Source organism: Mauremys reevesii, linkage group 23, assembly GCF_016161935.1.
Source record: "Mauremys reevesii isolate NIE-2019 linkage group 23, ASM1616193v1, whole genome shotgun sequence".
Lineage (NCBI taxonomy): Eukaryota > Metazoa > Chordata > Testudines > Geoemydidae > Mauremys > Mauremys reevesii.
In genome coordinates, this window is record NC_052645.1 from 73885 (window position 1) to 98077 (window position 24193).

Sequence of the window (24193 nt, forward strand, 5' to 3'; positions counted from 1 at the left end):
AAAATCATTTTTAACAAATCTCCAGATAGACGCCATAGCAGGGCTCAGCGCACTGCTGCGTGACAAGCGTAACGAAAGCCAAAGAATCAAATGGGCGCTCATGGACTGGAGGACTCAAGCTATCCCACAGTTCCTGCAGTCTCCGAAAAGTATTTGCATTCTTGGCTGAGCTCCAAATGCTTTTAGGGTCAAACACAGTGTCACGGTGGGTCAGGGCATAGCTTCGGCAATTTACGCACCCCACCAACCCCCACAAGTGAAAGGAAAACAATCCTCTCTTGACTCTTGAACATGTCACCCTCTCTTTACTGAATGCTGCAGATAGACCCGATGCTGCAGCACTCAACACCAACATCCTTGCTCCCCCCCCTGCCATGGGTGGCTGATGGTGCAATACGAGTGGTATCCGTCCTTGTCATCAGCCTATTGGCACATGGGGCAGTGCAAAAGGACTGGTAACCATGCAGACTAGCATCGGTGAGGTCTATCAAAGGGTGCCTGGCCTAATTTTCCTGGTAGATGGTACAGTATGGCTGATAACCATTGTTGTCATAGCAACAGGGGCTGAGCTCCATCAGCCCCAAGCCTTCATGTGTAAGAAAGATTCAATTGCCTCTGGACTAGCAGAGGGATGCTGGGCTCCTCTCCTCCACACTCCTTACTGTCCTGTCTGGACTATCATAGCAGCTGGAGGCTGCCTTCCACTCATTTCTCACTAATGAGTCAGTGTGTCTAATTCCTGCATTCTTTATTACTTCATCACACAAGTTGGGGGACAATGCTACAGTAGCCCAGGAAGGCTGGGGGAGAACGGAATCAACAGGTGGGGTTGTTGCAGGAGCACCCCCTGTGAATAGCATACAGCTCATAATTTCTGCAGGATCTGACACAGAGCAGCTGTGCTCTCTGGTTCTCTGATACAGCAGTTCTCTAGTACACTTGCCCATATTCTAGGCAGGACTGATTCTATTTTAGATACCAAAAGGAGGATTGACTCTGGGAGTCATTCCCAATTTAACTTTGCACCCCTGGCTAGAGCAGACAGGGGCACTTATGACAGCAGCAAATGGTACAAAACGACTGGTAGCCATGCTCATCTTTTACCAATTTATGGATTGGTAGATGGTGCAGTATGGCTGGTAATACATCTCTGCTATTATGCAAAAGCAAAAGCATGCTGCTGTGTAGTGCTGCTGAATCGCCTCTGTCAGCTGGCATCTAGTAGACATCACGGTGACAGTCACAAAAGGCGAAACAAACCATGATTGCCCATGCTATGGCATCTGCCAGGCAATCAGGAAAAGGCGCAAAATGCTTGTCTGCCGTTGCTTTCCCAGAGGAAGGAGTGACTGATGACATTTGGGAACCACCTAGACAATGATTTTTGCCCATCAGGCACTGGGATCTCAACCTGGAAATTCCAAGGGGCAGTGGGAATATCGGGATAGCTACCCACAGTGTACTCAGGGGTGATGCTAACCTCGGACCATGGACGCACACCACCGATTTAATGTGTTGAGTGTGGCGCGCTTTTTCGATTTTATACAATCTGTTTTACAAAACCAGTTTATACAAATTTGGAATAGTTCCATAGTGTAGATGTACCCCTAGAAATTAAATTATTTTTATTAAAGAAACAGGCTTGTAAGGGAGCACTTGGATTTGAACCAAGCACCACTTGAACTACAGTCAAACACTCTACCACTGAGCTATACCCCATGACATTTGCATATGGGACTCCATGATCTTAAGGATTTTGAAGGACGGGCTCTGCCTCAGAGAGCTCCTTTCCTATTCCCAGACCACAGGGGTTTAAAAAATGGGGTTTGATTAAACTTTATATACACATGTAGACACCACAGCTTGCACACCCACCAGCATATCTTCCCCCACTGACATAGCTACCACCTCTCGGGGAGATGGGTTAACTACACGGATGGGACAGCTCTCTCCCCTCCGCTTAGAGCAGCTTCATTATTTATGAATAGGTGGGAAATAACCTCCTGAATAGACAGGAACCAATGTATCAGATATTGCTGTGTCTGCATTCAATATGGGTAACTGGTCATATTGGGCTGGATTAGTAGGAGCGTTGCCAGCAGATCGAGGGAAGTGATTATTCCCCTCTAGTCAGCACTGGTGAGGCCACATCTGGAGCATTGCGTCCAGTTTTCACCCCCCGCCCCCCACTACAGAAGCAAAGTGGAGAGAGTCTAGGGGAGGGCAACAAAAATGATGAGAGGGCAGGGGACTGACGAGGTGAGGCTGAGGGCAGGGCCGCCCAGATGGGGGCAGGTGGGGCAATTTGCCCCAGGCCCTGCAGGGCCCCCAGGAGAATACAGGATTCTATAGTATTGCAACTTTTTTTTATGGAAGGGGCCCCTGAAATTGTTTTGCCCCAGGCCTCCTGACTCCTGTGGGTGGCCCCTGCCCAGACCGTGGTGCTGTCTCCCCCATCATTCTGCTCCCTCCGAGGCCCCACCTGTGCTCCGCCCTCACTCCCATTTGGCCACTTCCCACCCCTGCTCTTTGGCTGAGGCCTGCTGGTCCACCTTTCGCTCGCTCCTCTCCTCCCCCAGGCCTCCTCGCGTCTCTTCACCCCTACCCCAAGGTCTGCCTGCTGCCCCACCTCTCTGCCCCCTCCCTGAGACCCACCCTGCCCATTGCCCACACCTCTCTGTCCCCTCCTGAGACCTGCCCTGCCCATCGCCCACCCCTCTCTGCCCTCCTGAGACCCACCTGCCCATCGCCGCCCACACGCCCCCCTCCTGAGACCTGCCCTGCCCACACCTCGCTGCCCCTTCCCTGAGACCCACCCTGTCCACCTCTTTCTTTGGAATAAAAAGCTGAGTTTACTCCAGGGTGAGGAAAGAAAGGAGACACCAACCCCCTGGCAAAGCTCAGTGCCCCAGAGAAAACCTGCCCCCTGCTATCGCAATCACTGAGGTACTGGGGATATGACGGGAAAGGAACTGTCTGAATGATCAGGGCAGGAAATGGACAACAAGCTACAGCAACATCATTAACCACAAACGCACTCTCCTCATGCTCCAGCCAGAAGGGAAAGGAGCAGGAATTCTTGCAGTTCAGCCATGGACACCCTTACACAAGGGCACAGCAGTGGGTGTGTTGTGGAAGCTGGTCTGAGGAAACAACTGGAATTGATCACTCAGTGAGAACAGAACTAGAGTGCAGTGAGAACCACATATCCAGCAAGTAATTGTGGCCAAGTGGTTAAGGCAATAGACTAGAAATCCATCGGTGTTTCCCTGCACAGGTGCAAATCCTGCAACTACAAAGGATGTTGCAGTTCTTTAGTTTCAATGGAGCTGGGTCTTGTCTCACTCTTAAGCTATGTCTACATAAAAGAGTAACATGGCTTTAGTTAAGGTGTTTTAATTGAACAGCTGTTGCATGTCCACCCTATGCCCCTGTGTCACCAGAGCACATCCATGCTAGCATCTCTTGGATTGCCACAGAGCAGTGCACTGTGGTAGCTATCCCACTGTGCAGCTGGCTGCAGGGTGCTTTGGGAAGGGTTTGCAATGCCTCACGGGCTGGTACAGCATCACATGATGCAGGTTTCTATCCCATTGTTCCATGGGCATCTTACTAGATTGCCAGCTGCTTTTCAACTGCAATGTGCGTGGTGGGGTAGAGAGCATGTGTGAGTGGGGGGGAGAGACAGTGTGTGCGTTGCGGAAGAGTGAGTGTGTCGCACACTGTCTCTAAGCTCAGACAGCTGCTGGAAGCAACCAGTCCTGAGGCAGGGGGAGGGGGACAGCCCCGACATCAGCCCCCCTTCTCTCACTGGCTCAGCTCAGCACAGCACTCTCTGTCGCACACACTGCTGCCTGATTAGTTCTGTGTCAGGGGGGCTGGAACAGGGGGTTTAGAGGGCCATGGCCCCACCACTCTTTACTGGCTGTTAGGACAAATGATGTCGGGGGGAGGGTGCAGTCTTGGGGAAGAGGCATCTGTGGGTGTGGCCTCGGGGGGAGAGGTGGTGTGAGTGGGGGTCCTTAGGGAAGGGGTGTCATGGGGGTGCCACAGTTCAGACAATGGTGCCCCCCCACTGTAAGGAAGCTTCTGCCACCCCTGCTCTGTGTTCGCAGAGCGGGAGAGAGCAGCATCCACAGCAGTGATTTGCTGCCTGGGGCTCTGGCAGGGGGGTTTGGGAGGTGATTTAAAGGGCCCAGGGCTCCAGCCGCTGCAGGGAGCCCTGGACCCTTTAAATCACCAGCCTGGGGAAGCCGGGCCGGTCTGGCATAACATACCGGCTCTTGCCGGTACCCCATACCGGAACATACTGGCTTACTTTCACCTCCAGAAGGTCCTCACATGGATCAATAACTGGTTAAAAGACAAGAAACAAAGGGTAGGAATAAACGGTCAGTTTTCAGGATGGAAACAGGTAACTAGTGGTGTCTGTACTGGGGCCAGTACTAGTCAACATATTCATAAACAACCTGCTAAACAGTGAGCTGACAAAATTTGCAGATGATCCAAAACTACCGGCTTGCTGCCTAGAACGAACGCTCCTTGAATGGGGTGATCCACAGGGAATCATAGAATCATAGAACTTAAGATCAGAAGGGACCATTATGATCATCTAGTCTGACCTCCCGCAAGATGCAGGCCACAAAAGCTGACCCACCCACTCCTGAAATAATTCTCTCCCTTGACTCAGCTGTTGAAGTCCCCAAATCCTGATTTAAAGACTTCAAGTAGCAGATAATCCTCCAGCAAGCGACCCCTGCCCCATGCTGCGGAGGAAGGCGAAAAACCTCCAGGGTCTCTGCCAATCTACCCTGGAGGAAAATTCCTTCCCGACCCCAAATATGGCGATCAGCTGAACCCCGAGCATGCGGGCAAGACTCTCCAGCCAGACACTCAGGAAAAAGACTTTCAATATCCCAACATTGACCCTTGGTACTAATTACCAGTGGTTGCACGTTATTGACCTATTGACTAAATCACGTTCTCCTATCAAACCATTCCCTCCATAAACTTATCAAGCTTAATCTTAAAGCCAGAGAGGTCCTTCGCCCCACTGTTTCCCTCGGTAGGCTGTTCCAGAATTTCACTCCTGATGGTTAGAAACCTTCGTCTAATTTCAAGCCTAAACTTCCCGACTGCCAATTTATATCCATTTGTTCTTGAGGGAGTAGCTCAAACCTCCAAAGTGCCTGGCCTGGGGCAGGACATTAGCACAGCAAGGGAGGGGTGTGGCAGTGACATCACAAAGGCCTTTTGCAGGACCTCAGACTATTGGTCAAAGGTGGTGGGGAGGTGGTGACCTCACAGAGAGATGTTGACATCAGCCAGGCAGGACAGGGTGAGGGGCCAGGAAACCTCAGAGACCCCTGTGGCTTTGCTTCAGCAAGTCTCCCTCTCCAGGTCTCTCTTTGAGGACTGAGAGAGTATTCGGGTTCATGTACATGAGCGCCAGGAGGAACCTCTTTCTCCTTCCCTTTTAGTGATTTTATTAGAAAACAGACGTCCCTGTTTGGAGGGTAAGAGCCTCCTCGAGGTTTGAAACCTGTTCAGTCTGATCCATCTGGTGACAGTTGAAATCTAGGCATGGAAAACAGTTGAATTCTAGGCAAGGAAGAAGAATTTTATTCCACACCTGGATTTTGTCCCTTAGAATCACTGGGGACATTAGGGTTTGTCCATTTTGTTTCACCTTTTCCTCAATCCATCTCTCCCTCCTTTCTCTTCTTCTCTTGCTTCTTTTGTCCTTTCACCTGTTCCCCTCCCAGCACCAGGAGCGTGTGTGTGTTGAGGGGGAGTGCTCTGCAGCTCCCACTGTGGGAGGTCCACCCAAAAATGTGGGGCTGAAATAGTGCTCGGGCAGTGATCCCCACCGGTGACCTGGGCCATCCTTTGGGCTCTCTGGTGAAAACCCTCAGCCTCCCGTCCTCAGTCTCTACCCTGATTGGCTGAGCAGGGGGTTGTTGACAGGGAAGAGACTCAGGTCCTTGTTGTTCTCTTTTAAGACCAAGTAAATAAGTCAGAACCAGTTCTATGTTTGATTAATTTTGCTGCTTCTCTGCATTAATTGTCTCTGAGCAGTTCATGATTCCCTTTAAGATTGCAGTGCTCCTCAAATACTTGCTGAATAATTACTGTGCACTGTTGTTGGTCTGGAGCTCACCTGAGAGCACTTTATTCAGGTCATTCAATGTCTGAAATTCAAGATCTGATGGTTAGTTTGAAAATCAGGGCTCTTGGGTCCTATTCCCAACTCTGCCACTGACTGGCTGTGTGACCTAAGACAAGTCAATTCTCCTTTCTCAGCCTTAGCTTCTCCCTCTTTCAAGTAGGGATAATAATGATCCGCTCCTAACTACGTCACGGTGGGTCGAGGATGGGGATCCATTGGAGAGCGTCACTAGGAGTAGTGCATAATATGAGGTGTTCTATCATGTTTACTCCGATCAGATTATGACATAATAGAATAGCTGAAATAGTCTATTTGATTTGTATTTTTTTTTGTTTTGAAATTGTTAAGAGCAGCAACTACTTAGCTCAGACTGAAGTATCTTATCTCATGTTTGTGATCTAAGTGTCTCCTCTTTGTGTGCGACGAGACAATTTAACACACTCTGACAAACAGGAGATGCTTTTGTTTTGCAACAAAATATTTTTGCTAAGAACTTTCATCCCACTTGTTTTGATTTTGAGAAACAAACTGGTTTAGTCTGAAGGGGATTTTCTGACAGAAATGGTTTCAATGAAATTTCCCCACCATCTCGATTCCTGGGCTCTATCCCTGCCTCTGGGGGGTTTTGCTGTTTGTTAGAACAGGAGTCAGGACTGGTGGCTTCTCTCTCTGGCTCTGCCACCGCCTTGCTGTGTAGGCCCTTGGGTAGGTCACTTCCCTTCTCTGTACCTCAGACTCCTCCCCATCTGTCCAATGGAAACAGGGACAATTCTCGAACTCTGGGCGGTTGTGAGCCTGAGTGAGATAAGGGACGTTAAAGCCCTCTGTGAAGGAGAAAGGGGAGTTTCTCGGTGTTTAGCACCAAGGAATTCTAAAGTTTGCTAAAATGTCTAGTCTGTGGAAACAAGAAATGGTCAGAGCCAAACTTTTTAACCATTGCGTTTTTTAAAGCTCATTCAGGGATGTGAGTCCCTGTCTCTTAGGTACCTGGCGTTCTTTGCCAGCAGGAGAGAAGAGGTTCCTGCCTCTGTTTTTGTGGCCTTAACAAACCAGGCGTTGTGCCCCAGTTCTCGTCTGAGATCCCTGAAAAAGAACATCTTCCTCTCCATGAACAAGACAGGACCTATATTTAAAAGGGGAACAAAGAGACCCCTGGGACTTACAGACTAGCTAGCCTCACTTCCACAGCTGGAGAGATACTGGAATACATTCTTAAACAATCAGTTTGTCAGCAGCACCTACAGGATACTTTGGTTCTTAGGACAAGTGAGCATGGATTTGTCAAGAACAAATCATTCCAAACCAATCCTCTTTCCTTCTTCGGCAGGGTTCCGGGCCTCGTGGAGGTGGGTAAACAGGAGATGGGATCTATCTCGGTGTTACTAAGGCTTTTGACACAGTCCCGTAGGACATTCTCACAAGCAAAGGGGGGAAATGCGGTCTAGATGCAATCAGTGTCATGTGGGTGCAGAGCTGGTTGAAAGCCCAGACTCCAAGAGCCCTTTTCTATGTCTGGCTGTCCAACGGAGAGGGTGCACCTAGTGGGTCCGGCAGGGATCGGTCCGGGGTCCGGTACTATTCAATATTTTCATGAATGATTTGGAAGATGGAGTGGAGAGCAGGCTGCTAAAATGTGCAACTGACACCAAGCACTTTGGAGCACAGGACTGGAATTCAAAACGCCCTTAACAAATTGGAGACTTGGTCTTCTTGAGCCAAACTCCATGGCTGGGCCCCTCTCTCTAGACTGGGCTGAAGTGAAATCCCAGAGCCAAACCCTCCCCCTCCTGGGCCGTGCGCTCCGCCCTGGAATGGTCAGATGCTGCTTAGCGCTGTCAGAGCAGCTTTGGCTGGGGGATTCTCCCAGCACTTTCCACTAGCGGGAAGGAGGAGGAGGAGGAGGGGGGGGGGAAGGGAAAAGCCAGGCAGAGCGGAGAGGATGGCGGGAGGGTCACAGTGGAGGGGGGGGCACTGCGGGGGCAGGTTGGGGGCGGGGTTGGAGGCCTCTGCCCTGTGCACCCCCCCCCCCGCCCGGCTACCACGTGGGATTCGAATCCCCAAGGCCCCAGCGCGCCCGGGGGTAGCGAAGCCTCGGGGCGAGGGAACCGGGGCCTTCCCCCACGCGCCGAGTCTCTGTCCCGCGCTCTCTCCGCCAATCAGGGAGCGGGGAGGGGCGCGGCGAAGTGACGGCCCCTCCTCCCATAGAGGCTGCGAGAGAGAGAGAGAGAGAGAGAGAGAGAGAGAGAGAGAGAGAGAACTACGCTTCCCAGTGTGCACCGGGAGGGGGCGCGTTGCCTGAGCAACTGTCTGTCACTTCCGCTCTGAGACGAGCCAGGAACTACAGCTCCCAGCCTGCCCCGGGGCGCCTCCGTCCTCTCCAGCCCAGGTGAGGGCGGGTCCCTGGGTCAACCGCCCCCAACTCCTCATCCCCGCCCCGCCCCAGAGAGCCCCGGCCCCGCCCCCTCCGGCTCCTGACCAGAACTCCTGTGTCCCAGCTCCCCCCCTGCTTCTCCCTTGGCCTCCTCTCTCCCCACTCAGGGGCAGGGGGGGCTGTTGGATGGAACCATATGGGAATACGGGGGAGGGGCAGGGCTGGGAGCCAGGACTCCTGGGTTCTCCCCCAGCTCTGGGAGGGTGGGTGGAGAGAGAGTAGAGTGGGGAGGGCTGGGGTGCCTGCTGCCCTCGGGGTGACCAGCAGAGCCCCCCCTGCAGATTGTTACCCCAACCAGGCACTGGGTGTGCTGGTGCCTGGAGCCGCCCCTGGTTCCAGCCCCTCTGCCCAGGCAGCTCCCCCAGCCCGACACACACACACCCAGCCCCTGCACCCGCCCCACCCCAGGGCTCCTCCGCCCAGAGGAGCCCCGGCTGAGTGGGAATCAGAGCCCCCCGAAATTACCCTGGGACCAGCATGATCTGCCTCCGCCCTGCACTGCTCCCCATGTATTCGGAGTGAGTCAGTTTCCCTGTCCCAACATGTGTCCTGCCCTGTGTCTCTTCTCCTCCCCAGTTCCCTCCAAACCACCCCATTTCCCCTGCACCCGGGGCTGGGTCTCTGCCAACCCCCCTTCTCCCCTCCTGCCCCCAATAGCTCCCTGCCCCTACAGGTCTATAGGGCTGGATCCCTCCCTCCCCTTCTCCCCTCATTTCCTGCCTCTGGGGGTCTATGGAGATGGGTGTCTCCTCTGCCATCCCTTCTCCTACCCCCCCATATCCTGCTGCCTCTAGGGGTCTATGGGGCTGGGTCTCTCCCCCCTCCATCCCCTCCCCTGCCCCCAATATCCCTCTGGGGCTCTGTGGGGCTGGATCTCTCTCCCTGCCCCTGTGCTCCCCCCTGCACAACATGTCCTGCGAGTGACTCAGATTCCCGGGCCCAACATTTCACACACCCCACCCCACCCGACATGTCTCCCTCTACCCCACCCCATTTCTCCTGCACCCCAGGGTGGGTCTCTGCCAATCCCCTTCTCCTCCTGACCCCAATATCTCCCTGCCCCTGCAGGTCTATGGGGCTGGGTCTCTCCTCCCCTTCTCCCCATCCCCTCCTCCCTTCCCGCAATGTCTCCCTGCCCCAGTCTGTCTATGGGGCTGGGTCTCTCCCTGAAGCCCCGCCCCCAGCGCGGGGCTCACAGACAATCCCCGCCCGGCGGCTGTGACGTGCGCTGGGGCTGTGACGTCCGGTGACGTGCTCACTCTCTGCAGGCGACTCGTTCACTGGAGACCAGAACGACAGTAGGTGTCACGTGTCCATGGGCGGGGCTATGCAGATGAGCAGTGTCTGGCGGCAGGACGGGGAGCAGCGAGAGGAACCGAAGGAGCCCGGCGGAGAGAATTCTCTGCGTGTGGACAGAATCCGGTGTGGGGAGTTCGTGCTGTGGGTGCCTGCGCCGGAGTCACTTCGGGGCAGTGATTGCCACTGAGCTGCATAGTGACCAAAGGCGTGTGAATGGGGTGTGGTGCCTGGCCGGGAGCAGCTCCTGGTGAAAAGAAAGCAGCAGATCCTGTCCTAGCAGTGGTTTGTGGGGGTGGGGTTTCTTTGCAACCATGAGTGGGATTGTTGTGGGTGCAACTAAACCCCCCCATCTCTGGGGGGGGCGGGGCTTCTATTGTCTGCCTTGGGGAGGGAGGGGTCCATGATGTCACAGCCCATGGGGGAGGGGAGGTTGAATCATGTTTCTGAAGTGGGAGAGCAACTTCCCCGGCTCCCACTCACTCTCCACTAGGGGGCTGGGCTGGGATCTCTAGGGAGGGGAGCACAAGAAAAAACAGTTTCCCCTATGGAACCCAGGAGTCCTGGCTTCCAGTCCCCCTGCTCTAGACCCCCTCCACTCCCAGGACCAGGGGTAGAACCCAGGGGTCCTGCTGCCCAGCCCCCTCCCTGCTCTGACCACTCAACCCCACTCCCCTCCCAGGGTGGTGCAGGGGTCACTGGGTCCGTGTCTCAGCTCTGCTAAGGGCCGTGACTGATTTTCCCAAAGTGCTTCCTTTTGAATCCAGCACATCTGCCCCCCCCCCACCCGGTCGCTGCCCACCCCCGTGCGGGGGCACCAGCGCTGTGCCGGGTCGTGATGGGAAATTGTCCAAGCTGGCCCAGGAGAGACGTGTGTGTCCCTGCTGCCCCCTGCTGGTGGGGCTGAGCCCCACTCTGTGTGTGTGTGTGTTGGCGGCTTTGCAGAATTTTGTATCCTGCAGCAAGTGACACACACACATATTGACGCACAAAGACACTCACACAATCCCAAGAACACTCACACACAACACACCCAGAGGGACATGCTAGCCCAACCCCCAAAGAGAGAAACAATCACACCTCCAGCCACACACACCAGAATATTCACAATCATGCTCAGAGACACAACTGCACGCAGTTCACTCTCACTGCTCCCAACACAAGGACCTCCTGCCCCATGCAGCCTGCGCCGAGGCCTGTGGAACTCACTGTCACTGGAGTCCCCCCAAGCACACATCCTCTCCCCCTCGTGCTGGATCATCTGCTTGGCCCCCTGCCCCCTCTCGGGGTGCGCTGTGCGGCGTGGCTGGGGACTGTGCAACAGCCCAGCACCAGGCAACACAGAACGGACACCACACGCCCTGCCCCACCTCACCTGAGCTGCTCTCCAGGTGCATCGGAGCCAGCACCCGCACCTGGGCCCTCCTGCCCCACAGGGGGTGAGCTGCAGCCCCTGCCACACTCCGCAGAGGGGAGAAGGGTCAGGGCAGCCAGCCCTTGTAAGATGGGGAAATCACCACCGGGGTCGACGGTATGGGGGCTGTGACATATAGAGAAACGGTTGTTGCGCAGAAAGAGGGCAGCAGAGCACATGCGCGCACACACACGCACACTTGCAAACATGCACAAACACATGCATGAATCCAGCCACACAAACACACACACACTTGCTAATATACACAAACACCCGCACAAATCCAGCCAACATCAACACAACTGCTAACAGATGCAAACACATGCACAAATCCAGCCACATGAACATACACACTTGCACAGCCACAAACACAACCCCCACAGCTGTAATAACCCCCCCCCCCCACAAAACCCTTACAGAAAACCACACATATACAAATACATGCAGAAAGCAATCCATCCATCCACACACACACACACACACACACACACACACACTCCATCCCCATTCTGTGCACACACCTTGGGTCACTGCAACACTGAATACTTCAATTGGATGGGGGGCCCAGCACCATGGCTATTCCCTGCCCCCCAGGGCTCTCAGGGGGTGGATTGGGGGGGGCACAGGGGGCACAATCCAGTGCCAGCCAAGGGGAGCGGGGTTAGAGGTGGAGATGAGGCCATGGTTTGTGCACCACTCGGTTCCTGGCACAGTCTCCTTTTAGGATTTGCATTTCTTGGTAGTTTTCACCTCATCACCACTTCCTGCCCAGCTCCCTCCTGCTGTGCAAGATGGTTTGGGGGGGGGGAGAAGGGGGGATGGGAAGAACCCAGGAGTCCTGGCTCCAGCCCCACCTGTGCTAAGCTACGAGACTCCACTCTAACCCCAGTGCTGGGACTGGAACCTAGGAGTCCTGACACCCATCTTCCTTTCCTCTAACCACTAGACCCCACTCCCCCCCTTCTGGGGAGCCAGGACTCCTGGGTTCTGGCCCCAACTCTGGGAGCAGAGTGGGGTCTAGTGGTTAGAGCAGGAGGAGCCAGGACTCCTGGGTTTTGCTCTCAGTGCTGCTGTGTGACACTGGGTCTGTTTCTCCTCCCACTTTTTGGGTATGGAGCCTGTAAACTCTCTGGGGCATGGCATGTATCTTGCTGTGTCTGGGCAGCGCCTGGCCCAACGGGGGCCTTGATTCTGCCTTGTCAACGGCAGCGCAGAAAGCCCTAGTGCCAAAAGAAGATGTGGGGCGGCGGGGGGGGGAAGCTTTGCAAAAATCGGTCACACCAATAGGAAACCAGCCCAAGCAGTTTGTGACTTCACTTCCCAAAATTAGACACACACACACAGAACCCTGCTCAAACCGCCCCCTTTGCCAGTGCACCACCTCACCTCGTCCAGGCAGGTCTAGGTGGGAAGCTCCATGTGGGAGCGGTGATGGACGGCACCATCAAGGCAGGTTCTGGAGATGGTCCTCCAGGTATGGGCGTCTCGGCTCCAACTGGCACTGGGCTCACGCTGGGCTGCGTTCAGTTCTTCTCTCTGGTGTGCGCCCCGGCTCCACAAACAACCCCACCCCCTGCTCTTTCCTTCTGGTACAAAAAATATCCTCTTCCTTCGCCCCAGAGAGAGACACCCACGGTGCTGCTCAGCACACGGCTTCCCCCCACCTTCCCCCATTCCCAGGAGTGTGCAGGAAGGGGGTCAGGATTGGGGAGAGCCCGTGTCCCGAGGGGAGGGTATGGGGGGGCTAGTCCCCTCCTCGCAGCATGGAAGTGCCAGTAGACACCTATGGATGGTCAACCCAAGCAGGGCCAGGACGGAAATGGGAGGACTGTGCCCCCAACATGGAGAATCGGGTGCAACCTTACTTAACGGGTCAGTCTGTCCTTTCTCTGACTCTCCCATTCCAGCTTCAGCTAGCGCTTGTGGTTCATTCGTTCTTTTTCATTCCTTTCCTTCTCTAGCTTGTATGTTCTTGCTTTCTTTTTCCCCCTCTACCTTTCATGCTCTTCCTTTCTTTCCTTCTTTTTCTAATTTTTTTTCTCTCCCTTTATTTCTTTCTCTGCCTTTCACGTTCTTTTCTCTCTCTCTCTCTCTCTCTCTCTCTCTCACTCTCACTGGTTATTTTTTTCACTCGCTCTTTTTCCTCTCTCCTTCCAAGCCAAGTGTGTTCTCCTCGCACACAGATTTTGACAGGTTTTCCTCCTGATCAGCAAGTGGATTAAGCACGTCTTCAGTGGGGGCTTGGCATGGCAGGGAGCAGGCTGGCTGGGTGTCTTTGTGGCCGTCTGGTGGCCATGCATAGGCATGGTCCTGCCCTCCTCTGGCCCTGCCCTCAGTTGCTCTGTAGCTTTTAAGCCTTCACTTGGAGCTGTCAGCACCAGCCGCCTCTGCTCTAGGTGCCCAGAGGAGGAGAGGTGTTGCTGGGTCACTTTTACAGATGGCCTCTTCCCTGGTACTGCCCTTGCTCAGCTGCGCAGAGGCGCTTCCATCCCCAATCCCTGCCTGTCACTGCCCAGCAGCCCTCTGGCACCATTCCTGCCTCACTCTCTTCCTGCCATGTTGGGAAAGACAGCTCCCATCTCTTCTTGTTAAAGGTCAGGTGGGCCAACTAGGGGCAGAAGTCCATTCTATGTTTTCCTACTGCAGAGCCCAAGCTCAGGGACTCACCTTGGGTGCAGGCACTGCTGTGCTCCCAGAAAACAAGGCACCACTGCACAAAGACCAAAGAAAGGGCCTGCCAAAGCCTGGGATTGAACCAGGGGCCTTTAGATCTTCAGTCTAACGCTCTCCCAACTGAGCTACTTCAGCAGCTGTATGGAAGTATTTTGGCCTGTTACTTCTCTGTCTGGGATGTTTTTGTCAGCAGTTGCACACAAAAAGGACAGGAAAACGAACGGCTGCTCCACACCCCCACCGGAGGAACCCGACGCCCTTAGCTGTGGGGAGTAAGAAGTGGCTGTTGGCTGACAGGGCCTGTCCCCGAGGAGCTGGAACAGCAGCTGCCGCCTCCCCCTCGGCTCCAGGCTGTGGGAAATGCTCATTGCCTGGCTGCATGGGCGGCTGCTGCTCCGTGCTCTGGAGAGCGTCTGTATTGCTCTGTCAACCCCCCGTCTTCACTGAGCCAGTCTGGTAAGGTCCCAAGTGCCCCCTCCGGCCTGGCAGCTGAGAGTCTGTGCAGACATCAGCCCCCCTGCCAGCCCCACAGGCAGCAGCAGCGCCAGCCCCCCAGCACCACAGGGGCACTCAATGCACTTCCTATGGGGAAATGGCTCCTTGGCATCCAGCTGCTAGAGTGAGAGCCAGGAGAGAGCAGTGTCTGGCTCACCGTGGGGGAGAGAAGAGACCTGATGAGTGCGGATCTCCCTCAGCCTCCCCCGCAATGCTGGTCAGTTGTATTGTCACTGTGAGAGTCAGTGCTTCCCTTCAGGGCCGGACCTAGAGGGGTCTGTGACAAAGCCCCCCTTTTCTCCCCAGGCCCTTCCCCCACTCCACCCCTTCCCCCAAGCCCCCACCCCTGTCCCATCTCTTCCAGTCCTGCACCTTCCTGCCCCATTCCTCTCCCTCCCCCACCTCTTCCTCTCCCTGCTCCTCCCCCTCCCCGCCCAGCGCCTCCTGCACCCCACTGAACAGCTGGTCACTGGCAAGTGGGAGGCGCTGAAGGGGAAGAGAAAGAGCTTGTCAGCAAGGCTTCAGGCACTGAGAGTTTGCCTGACCCCTCAGGGACACAGTGTGAGGGGGTGTCCCAGGGATCTCTATGAAAGGAGCAGAACAGGATTTACTTGGGGTGGGGAGAGAATTGAGAGTGTCTCAGGGGGTTGTACAGAGGTATTGCCCGGGTGAGGGACTGGCTAAAACACAGGCCTCGCTGTGAGCAGGATTTGAACCTGCGCAGGGGAACCCTATTGGATTTCAACTCCAACGCCTTAACCACTCGGCCATCACAGCCCTGAGCACAAAACTGCCCCAATGCCAGAGAAACTGGTAAAGAATCACAATGCCCAGGTGTGAAGTCATCTGAACTACAGGATTTCCACGGCAAACCTGGCTCCCAAAGCACAGGGGGGGATTTGGGGTTTATTCTCTTTGCTTAGCCATGTGCAGTCGCTCATGCTCCAATACGTCTGTTAGTCTATAAGGTGCCACAGGACTCTTTGCTGCTTTTACAGATCCAGACTAACACGGCCCCTCTGATACTCCTAGTGACACTCTCCAATGGATCCCCGTCCTCCACCCACCATGAGGTAGGTAGGAGCGGATCATCATTATCCCTACTTGAAAGAGGGAGAAGCTAAGGCTGAGAAAGGAGAATTAACTTGTCTTAGGTCACACAGCCAGCCAGTGGCAGAGTTGGGAATAGGACCCAAGAGCCCTGATTTTCAAACTAACCATCAGACCTTGAATTTCACACATTGAATGACCTGAATAAAGTGCTCTCGGATGAGCTCCAGACCAACAACAGTGCACAGTAATTATTCAGCAAGCATTTGAGGAGAACTGCAATGTTAGAGAGAATCATAAACTGCTCAGAGACCATTAATGAAGAGAAGCAGCAAAATTTGTCAAACGTATGACTGGTTCTGACTTATTTCCTTGGTCTTAAAAGAGAACAAGGACCTGAGTCTCCTCCCTGTCAATAACCCCCTGCTCAGCCAATCAGGGTAGAGACTGAGGACGGGAGGCTGAGGGTTCTCACCAGAGAGCCCAAAGGATGGCCCAGGTCACTGGTGGGGTTCACTGCCCGAGCACTATTTCAGCCCCACATTTTTGGGTGGACCTCCCACAGTGGGAGCTGCAGAGCACTCCCCTGCAACACACACACACACACCGCTCCTGGTGTTGGGAGGGGAACAGGTGAAAGGACAAAAGAAGCAAGAGACAAAGAGAAAGGAGGAAGGGATGGATGGAGGAAAAGGTGAAACAAAAAGGATAAACCCTAATGACCACAGTGATTCTATGGGACAAAATCCCAGGTGCGAAATAAAATTCTGCCTCCTTAAGTTCGTGTTTTCCATGCCTAGAATTCAACTGTCACCAGATGGATCAGACTGAACAGGTTTCAAACCTCGAGGAGGCTCTTACCTTCTAAACTGGGACGTCTGTTTTCTAGTAAAATCACTAAAAGGGAAGGAGAAAAGTCGAAAGAGGTTCCTCCTGGCGCTCACGTCCGTGAACCCGAATACTCTCTCAGTCCTCAAAGAGAGACCTGGAGAAGGAGACTTGCTGAAGCAAAGCCACAGGGTCTCTGAGGTTTCCCTGGCCCCTCGCCCCTGTCCTGCCTGGCTGATGTCAGCATCTCTCTGTGAGGTCACCACCTCCCCACCACCTTTGACCAATAGTCTGAGGTCCTGCAAAAGGCCTTTGTGATGTCACTGCCACACCCCTCCCTTGCTGTGCTAATGTCCTGCCCCTGGCCAGGCACTTTGCAGGTTTGAGCTACTCCCTGTGGATCACCCCACTCAAGGAGCATTCGTTCTAGGCAGCAAGCCGGCTAGACAGGAAAACATCAGACGCTGCTCCCAATGCTACACTCAGTTTTTCAGAAATTAGTCGACTTGATGGCCAGAAGAGACCATTAGAGCATCTAATCTGACCCCCTGCATATCACAGGCCTCCTGTATGACACAAGAGCTACTTTGGGGCAAACACATTCCAGAAAGGCATCTAGTCTTCATGAAATGACATCAGGAGATGGCAAATCGACCTCTTTCCTTGGTAACTTGTTCCTGTGGTGAATCATCCTCGCTGTTGAATATTTGCATCTTATTTGTAATATGAATTTGTCTTTTTTCACCGTCCAGCCACTGGGTCTTGTTATGCCTTTCTCTGCTAGATTCAAGAGCCCTTTCATATCCAATCTTTTCTCTCCATTAAGGCCCCTCAACACTTCAATGAAGTCACCTTTCAATCTTCTTTTGATAAGCTAAACAGGTTGAGCTTGTTCAATAGCTCACTAGAAGGCATTTTCTCCAGCCCTCAGAACATTTATTGGCTCTGTTGGTGTCACTAGGCCTAAGTAAACCAAAGTTGTGACTACAGGCCTGAGTGAACCAGAGGTCTTCCATGCTGTGAACTTTAACCAGCCTAAGATGCTAACAGACAGCAAGCAAAATGTGTAACTGTCAGCTGTCTCAGCTTGCAAATGCAGGAGTTTAAAACAGCAGAAGCGGCGGGGAGGAGGAGAGGGGAGGAAAATCTGTATGTGTTTGTGCTGTGAAGGCCATAGATAAGCATGCGAATGAGAACTTTTCTAACACGCTGAAATGTAATGTTTAAAGTAACTGCTGTTGTGAAGGGAGGGTGAGAGGAAAACCAAACAAAGGCTTACACAAACAAGTGGGGTATAAATGCTGGGACCCGCCTGCGCTTGCAGTGTGCAGGATTTGAGATGCTTTTTCTCCCTGGCACCTTATTTGGGCTCAAACAAACCTGGTTTTGCTTCTCCACCCTGGTGTGTCAATTAGTGCTACGCACACCGGGCAATGAACCCTGCTGTTGCTCCGCCTCAGGCTCTTTGAGCTGGCAACAGCTCTTTGGTTATCAGACTCCTGAACTGCAGCTGGATGTGACTCTTGTTCTTCTGCACAGCACAGCTCCTGGAGAAGAGGGATCTGCAAATGTACATTCATATGATACCTTTGTTTAATTGATGAAAACATAAATTGACACTTTGAGGACTGAAACTGATTTCAGCTGATAGACAGCTTTGCTAGGTATTTATGCATTTGGACAGTGAAATGTTGAGTGTTTACATCCATATCAAGCAACCCTGTACAGTGGAGCTCCTGAACAGAATGGAGAATGAAAATGAAAATGTTTTCCTTTTTTTAAAAAAAAGAAAGAAGGTTATAAGAAAACACTGGGGGTTGAATCAAGGACCACTTGATCTGCAATCAAGCACTTTACCACTCAGCTATACTCCCATGCTGGCAAAAGCATGGACTCATGATCTCCAGGACTTTAAAGGACAGACCCTCCTTCATCGAGGTCCTTTGCCATTCCCAGGCTACAGATGGTTTTAAAAATGGGGTTTGATTAAACTTGTTAAATGTGGCAAACACCACAGCTTGCACACCCACTGATATAGCTTCTCCCACTGACATACCTGCCATCTCTTGGGGAAGTGGATTAACTACACCCACAGGAAAACTCTCTCCCTTTAGCACAGAGCAGTGGTTCTCAAACTGTGAGTCAGGACCCCAAAGTGGGTCATAACCCTGTTTTAATGGGGTCACCAGGGCTGGCATTAGACTTCTTAGGGCCTGGGGCTGAAGCCAAAAGTCTGAGCCCCACCACCCAGGGCTGAATCCCTCAAGCTCTGGTTTTGCCCTCCCCCAACTGGATAAGAGGGCACAGTGTGAAATGTTTGGGGACCACTGGTTTAGGGTGATGTTCTCAATCACTTCTATGAAGTCCAATAAAAGCTATTCCTCACCCACCTACCCCTCCATCAGGACCGACTAGGTATGTTCTGCTGCCCTTCACTCATGCAGGAAGGATAATAACATTTCATTCCACTCAATCCTAAAGTGATTTGTAACCTGCCACCAGCCAAAACTGGTCATTTTTGGGAAAGTGGCCCCATCATGCTGCATATCTAGGCAGAGTAGGTTTGTCTATGCAAACATCGTCTGTTCCTGAAGTCTTTCCCCCAGCTCCTCACTAGATGTGAGGAGGGAGCTCATTCAGCCCCTGCTTCCGCTTAGTATTTAAAAATGCCTTATTGCCCCTGTCTCTGCCGGCCTTAGATTTCTCCTCCTGTCCTTTTCTTTACACTTCTGATGAGGTGGCCGAGTGGTTAAGGTGATGGACTGCTAATCCATTGTGCTCTACACGCGTGGGTTCGAATCCCATCCTTATCGGATGCATTTAGTCTTCACCCATCCTTTATAGACAACCATCTCCCCATTTGGTACAATGACAGATCAAACAATGGTACTTCTTGCAAACAGAAACTCAGAACGCCCTTACTTTAAATAAAATGTCTAAATCCCAGATTTCTAAAAAAAAAAAAAATTCTCTAGTTCTGTATTTCTTAGTTTTTATCTCAAAAGGGAACATCCTCCTCATCTCCCTCAACCACCCTGGCACCTCCCCAAATTATTAAAATATCCTCAACCCGAGCAAGGCCAGAGCAGTGAACCAGAGCTAGTGTCTAGACCAAGCTGTTCTGAAGGAGGCAACTCCAACATTTTCTCCCTGCTTCCCTTGGCAAGGTCTGACTGAGAAAACAAAATTCCCCAGACTGAAAATTTTCTGCTGAAACACCCATACTAGTGTGTTTGGGGACGTTGATTTGAATCTATTATTATTATTCTCTTCTGATTCATCTCAGTTCAGTGTTTGTCCTCCAGATGTGTTTACAGGTATTGAGTTGTGGGGGAGAGAGGCCAAGTCATGATGTCTCTTCCCCTCTTTCATAGTTTCTTCCAACTTGCTAGGAAGCTCCTTTGCTACGATGTGAGTCAAGCAATGTCAATTTTCGCTGTGCTATCTCGGAGAAGCCTGCATTGTACACGGTTCCTGGGCTAGTCCTTGGGAGTGTGGATCCCTTCAATGGGCCAGCAGCGAGTCTGGCTCCTCCACTGTCACACCTGAAAGGCTGGTGGGGGGCATTTCCCAACCTCATAACATATCTCAGTAACGCACACAGAGCAAAACTTCATAACTTCCCAACCAATGCGAGCACACACAATCCAACACGATATTAATGTTCAACAGATCAAGACTTTTGAAATGACACCTCACCATGCAGACTTTGTACAAACCATCTCATCATTATATGAGAGTGGTGAATATGGGACTTGCAGGGTGCTGCTTTGAGCACAGCGTGCCACACCTGGGCTTCCATTGCAGTGGAGACGTACCCTTAGAGTCCATCTCTCCTGGGATAAAGATGGCAGCAGGGCTGCCCTGGGTCATCTGACTTGGGCTCCTGGAGCTAAAGCTGAGGGCTAAAACTGTGGTGCAGATATTTGTGTTCACACTGAAGCCTGGGTTCAGAAACCCTCGCCCCTCATGGGGCCTCAGAGATTGGGCTCAAGCCCATATGTCTGCACTGTAATTTTATAGAGGTTGGGAAGGAGTTTAGCAAGTGGAAATGGTAAAACCTCATTGAGGGGAGTGGACCACTGACCTATCAGCTCTTAACACCCAAACTTTCAGTAACTCTATTATCAGTGCCTGTGAGTGTAATTTAAACCATAGGTCCATCTAGCTCTGAATCTTGTCTTCTGACAGTAGCCAATACCAGGTGCCCCAAAAGCCACTCCTCAAGGTACCACTGGGAGTTGAACCCAGAATCTTTTGTTTACAGGACAGGTGCTTTAATCAGCTAAACTATGACACCTGTGGTTATTTAAGCCATTGTGTCTGCCCACACCTGAATCTCTGCCAATCCCCACTGGGCCCTGACAAGCTTTGCTCATGTTTGGATTCTGTAAAGCAGAGGAATAGGTGAAGTTTTGGTCCCAAGGTGTGTGTGTGATTCTTTGGACAGGTCTACACTACAAAATTAGGTTGGAGTAATTACATTACTTAGGCTGACAATGCAGTTATATTAACCTAATTCCAGTGTAAATAGCAGCTCAGCTGTCAGAACTTTCTGGAGCTATGAAAGGGGAGGGACCCAACCTCTGTAGCAGGAATGCAGGGCAGGTGATTTCACGGCAGGCATGGTGGGATACTGGTGGAGGCCAGTTATGGTGATATAATGACCAGCAGCATTTAGACTGACAATTTGTCACTTTGAGTTTGCTGCAAAAAGCTCTAGACCTCTTGTCAAGGTGGTTTTATTTTGTCACCAAAAGAGGGAAGTTTTGTCACCAGACATGGCATTGCAGTGTGTGCACCAGCCACAAGCTGCCGACCGAGGGAGCGTTGTGTGTTTTTCACACACCTGAGCAATATAATGATGCTGAAATAACTTTGTAGTGCAGACCTGGCCAAAGATTCACACACACACACACACACACTGTGAAGGAGCAGGGGCTGTCTGTGTGCTGGGTAGGCAGAGACAGGTATGCAGCTGTAACATGAGCCTGGCCTGGGGGAGGGGAGGTCTCACCTCTGGCTGGAGGTAGACAAAAGGGAACGGGGGAGTGGAGGCATTCCTCGGTTTTGGGAGCTGGGAGGTGGGTTTCAGGGGATCCTAGGCTGGGATCCAAGCACCCTGAACCCCCAGAAAGGCCAGATCGAGGGGTCCTGGCTCTGCACACAAGCTGGGCTGTATCCTGTGTTCCGGTTGTTCAATAAACCTTCTGTTTTACTGGCTGGCTGAGAGTCACTGTGAGTTCAGGAAGAGGGGTGCAGGGCCGGACTCCCCCACACTCCGTGACACACACACACACAGCTTGCAAGGAAAACCTGACCTGCTCCTCTGCTTCGCAGAATCCAAACACAACCAAAGTTTGTCAGGCCCCAGTGGGGATGGCAGGGAGTCCGGTGTGGGCAGACACGGTAGTTTAGCCACAGGTAGGCACCATGGCTTAGCTGCCTAAAGTGCCTGCCTTGTAAACAGGAAATCCTGGGTTCAACTCCCAGTAGTGACTTGTTGTATAACTCGTGGGGCACCTGGTATTGGCTACTGTCAGAGGACAAAACACAGAGCTAGATGGGCCTTTGGTCCAGCCCAGTATGGCTGTTTAGATTATACTCACAAGCACTGATAACAGAATTACTGAAAGTTTGGGAGTTAAGAGCTGATAGGTCAGTGGTCCAGCTTCTCACAGATGATCCCCCTCCCTCTGGGACAGGGGCAGGTCTGGGCTCTCACAGCAAATGCTCATTGTGGCTGCCAGAATCTGTGAGCGGCTCATTTAGTTTACACCGAGGATTGAGTCCTGCTTCGTGCACCGTGTGTGAGAAAGAAAATCCTAAACCGCCCTTTGAAATAACGAATGCAGCAGGACGTGTTATTGTCCCTGCCCCAAAGCAGACAGACCAATGGAGAACTGCCATTGAGTCCGGGGTAATACTCCACTGACATTTTACCTTTTTTGCTTGCTAAACTCCCTCCCAACCTCGTGGGGTCCCAGAGCCCAGTATTGAGCCTGATCTGAGATGTCTACAGTGCAAATTTACCACCCCAGAGCCCTAGCCTGGGAGCCTGCACTGGCACAGGGCAGCCATGGGTGTTTCATTGCAGTGTGGACATAGCCTAGCATTATGTCTACACTGCCATTAACACACCCACGTCACTATTCTCAAGCCCTGGGTCAGTTGATTCAGGCTTGTGGGGCTTGTGCTGCAGGGTTATAAAATTACAGTGTAGAGAATTGGGCTTGAGCCCAGCCTCCGAGACCCCATGAGGGGTGAGGGTCTCCAAGCCTGGGCTCCAGTATGAGCTCCAGGATCCCAAATCAGCTCATCCAGACCAGCCGGGCCAGCGGGATTTTATCACAGTCTAGATGCCCTCTCAGGGTATGTCTACACTGCAATGTAAGCCCAGGGTTAGCAGAAGTCATGTCAGCAGCCCCAACACATAAATGTAAACCACGAGGGAAAGACTCACCCCCCAGATAAGCTGGACAGTGTCCTTTTCCCTACAGGTCGTAAGTCCAGCAACCAAACGTCCTTTAACATGAGCCATCCTCTCTCTGCACCCCACTCACAGCTGTTGTCCTTAGTCAGTGCAAGCCCAGAGGTGCCTCTGTACAGTTCACCCCCCATCCTGGGTGGAAAAGGGGGGAAATAAGAAGGCTCCATACTCACTATGTTGTCTAGGGACTCACTCATCCCTCCACAGCCACCCTGTCCTAACGTTGGTCTGACACCTCAATTTTAGTATTGAGACCCAGAGCTTGGCCCACTTGGCTTTGGAACCCCTGTCCCCTGCCTAGCAAGTGCTATTGAATTGAGGGTGAGTCCCTCAATCGGGGTCTGCCAAGCACAGTTGTGCTGCCCTTGATTCACACAACAAGGATAAAAACCCTTTATTTCTCCTGCCCCTGTAACATGGAGACTGGGAATCCAACACCAGCCACAAGTGATCATTTCGGCAAGCAACCCAACAGATTTCCAACATAGTGTAAAATCCACATGCAGACTCCTACACGAAACCTTGCAAGAAAATCTTCCTGAGGGGTCTGAAGCACCTGCTGCTGGAGGGAAGGAGGGAACCGTGGGTTGGGATTGAGGAGCAGCATGAGGAGGAGGGGGCCTGTGGATGGGGATTGAGGGGCACTGGGAATAGGAGGGGGCTGTGGGTTGGGACAGAGGAGAAGGGTGAAGAGGAGCAGGCTCTGGTTGGGAGTGAGGAGCAGTGAGCAGAGGAGGGACTGAGGGCTGGGATTGAGGGGCACTGGGAACAGAGGGGACCTGGGTTTAAGCTGAAGAGCATCCTTGTTTGGGGATCCAACAGGAAAGGGAAGGCAGCAGGTGATTCTAATTCCTTAGGGATTTTCAGGTGTGTGTGTGTGTGTGTGTGTGTGTGTGTGTGTGTGTGTGTGTGCGCGTGCAGGAGGAACATGCTCTATGCCTAGAGACCTTTATTCCTCCAGGCTGCAAGGACAGAGGGCTGTCAGGAAGTTGCCCCTCAAACCCACACACAAAAAGGCCCTTCTGAGGAAAGGGAAAATCCTGAAGAGAAAAAGTAACAAAGAGGACATGAGAAAGACAGTTTAAGATCTTGGGCAGTAGTTTATCACCTGACCAGAGACTTGAACTCTGGACCCTCAGATTAAAAGTTTGATGCGCTACCAACTGAGCTAGCCAGGCTGAGAAAGAAGCCAACCAAGTTGGTGTAGAGGAGAAACTAATCAAGAAAACAAGAGCGGGAAACAATAGGGGAAACCTGCTGCTCTCTCTGGCCCGGTCAATACTACGATTTTATATCAAATTTAGCAGCGTTAAATCGCATTAACCCTGCACCCGTCCACACAGCGAA

The 24193-nt window shown here is 52.5% G+C and overlaps 4 non-coding genes across 4 annotated transcripts; 1 reads left to right on the plus strand and 3 right to left on the minus strand.

The window, feature by feature from the left end:
- Positions 1-1647: 1647 nt before the first annotated feature.
- TRNAY-GUA lies at positions 1648-1719 on the minus strand. The gene has a single exon. It is a non-coding gene; the product is annotated as a tRNA-Tyr (tRNA).
- Positions 1720-14045: 12326 nt separating this feature from the next.
- TRNAF-GAA lies at positions 14046-14118 on the minus strand. The gene has a single exon. It is a non-coding gene; the product is annotated as a tRNA-Phe (tRNA).
- Positions 14119-15173: 1055 nt separating this feature from the next.
- Positions 15174-15255, minus strand: TRNAS-UGA. Its single transcript has one exon. It is a non-coding gene; the product is annotated as a tRNA-Ser (tRNA).
- A 3832-nt stretch (positions 15256-19087) lies between these two features.
- On the plus strand, positions 19088-19169 carry TRNAS-GCU. The gene has a single exon. It is a non-coding gene; the product is annotated as a tRNA-Ser (tRNA).
- Positions 19170-24193: the final 5024 nt, after the last annotated feature.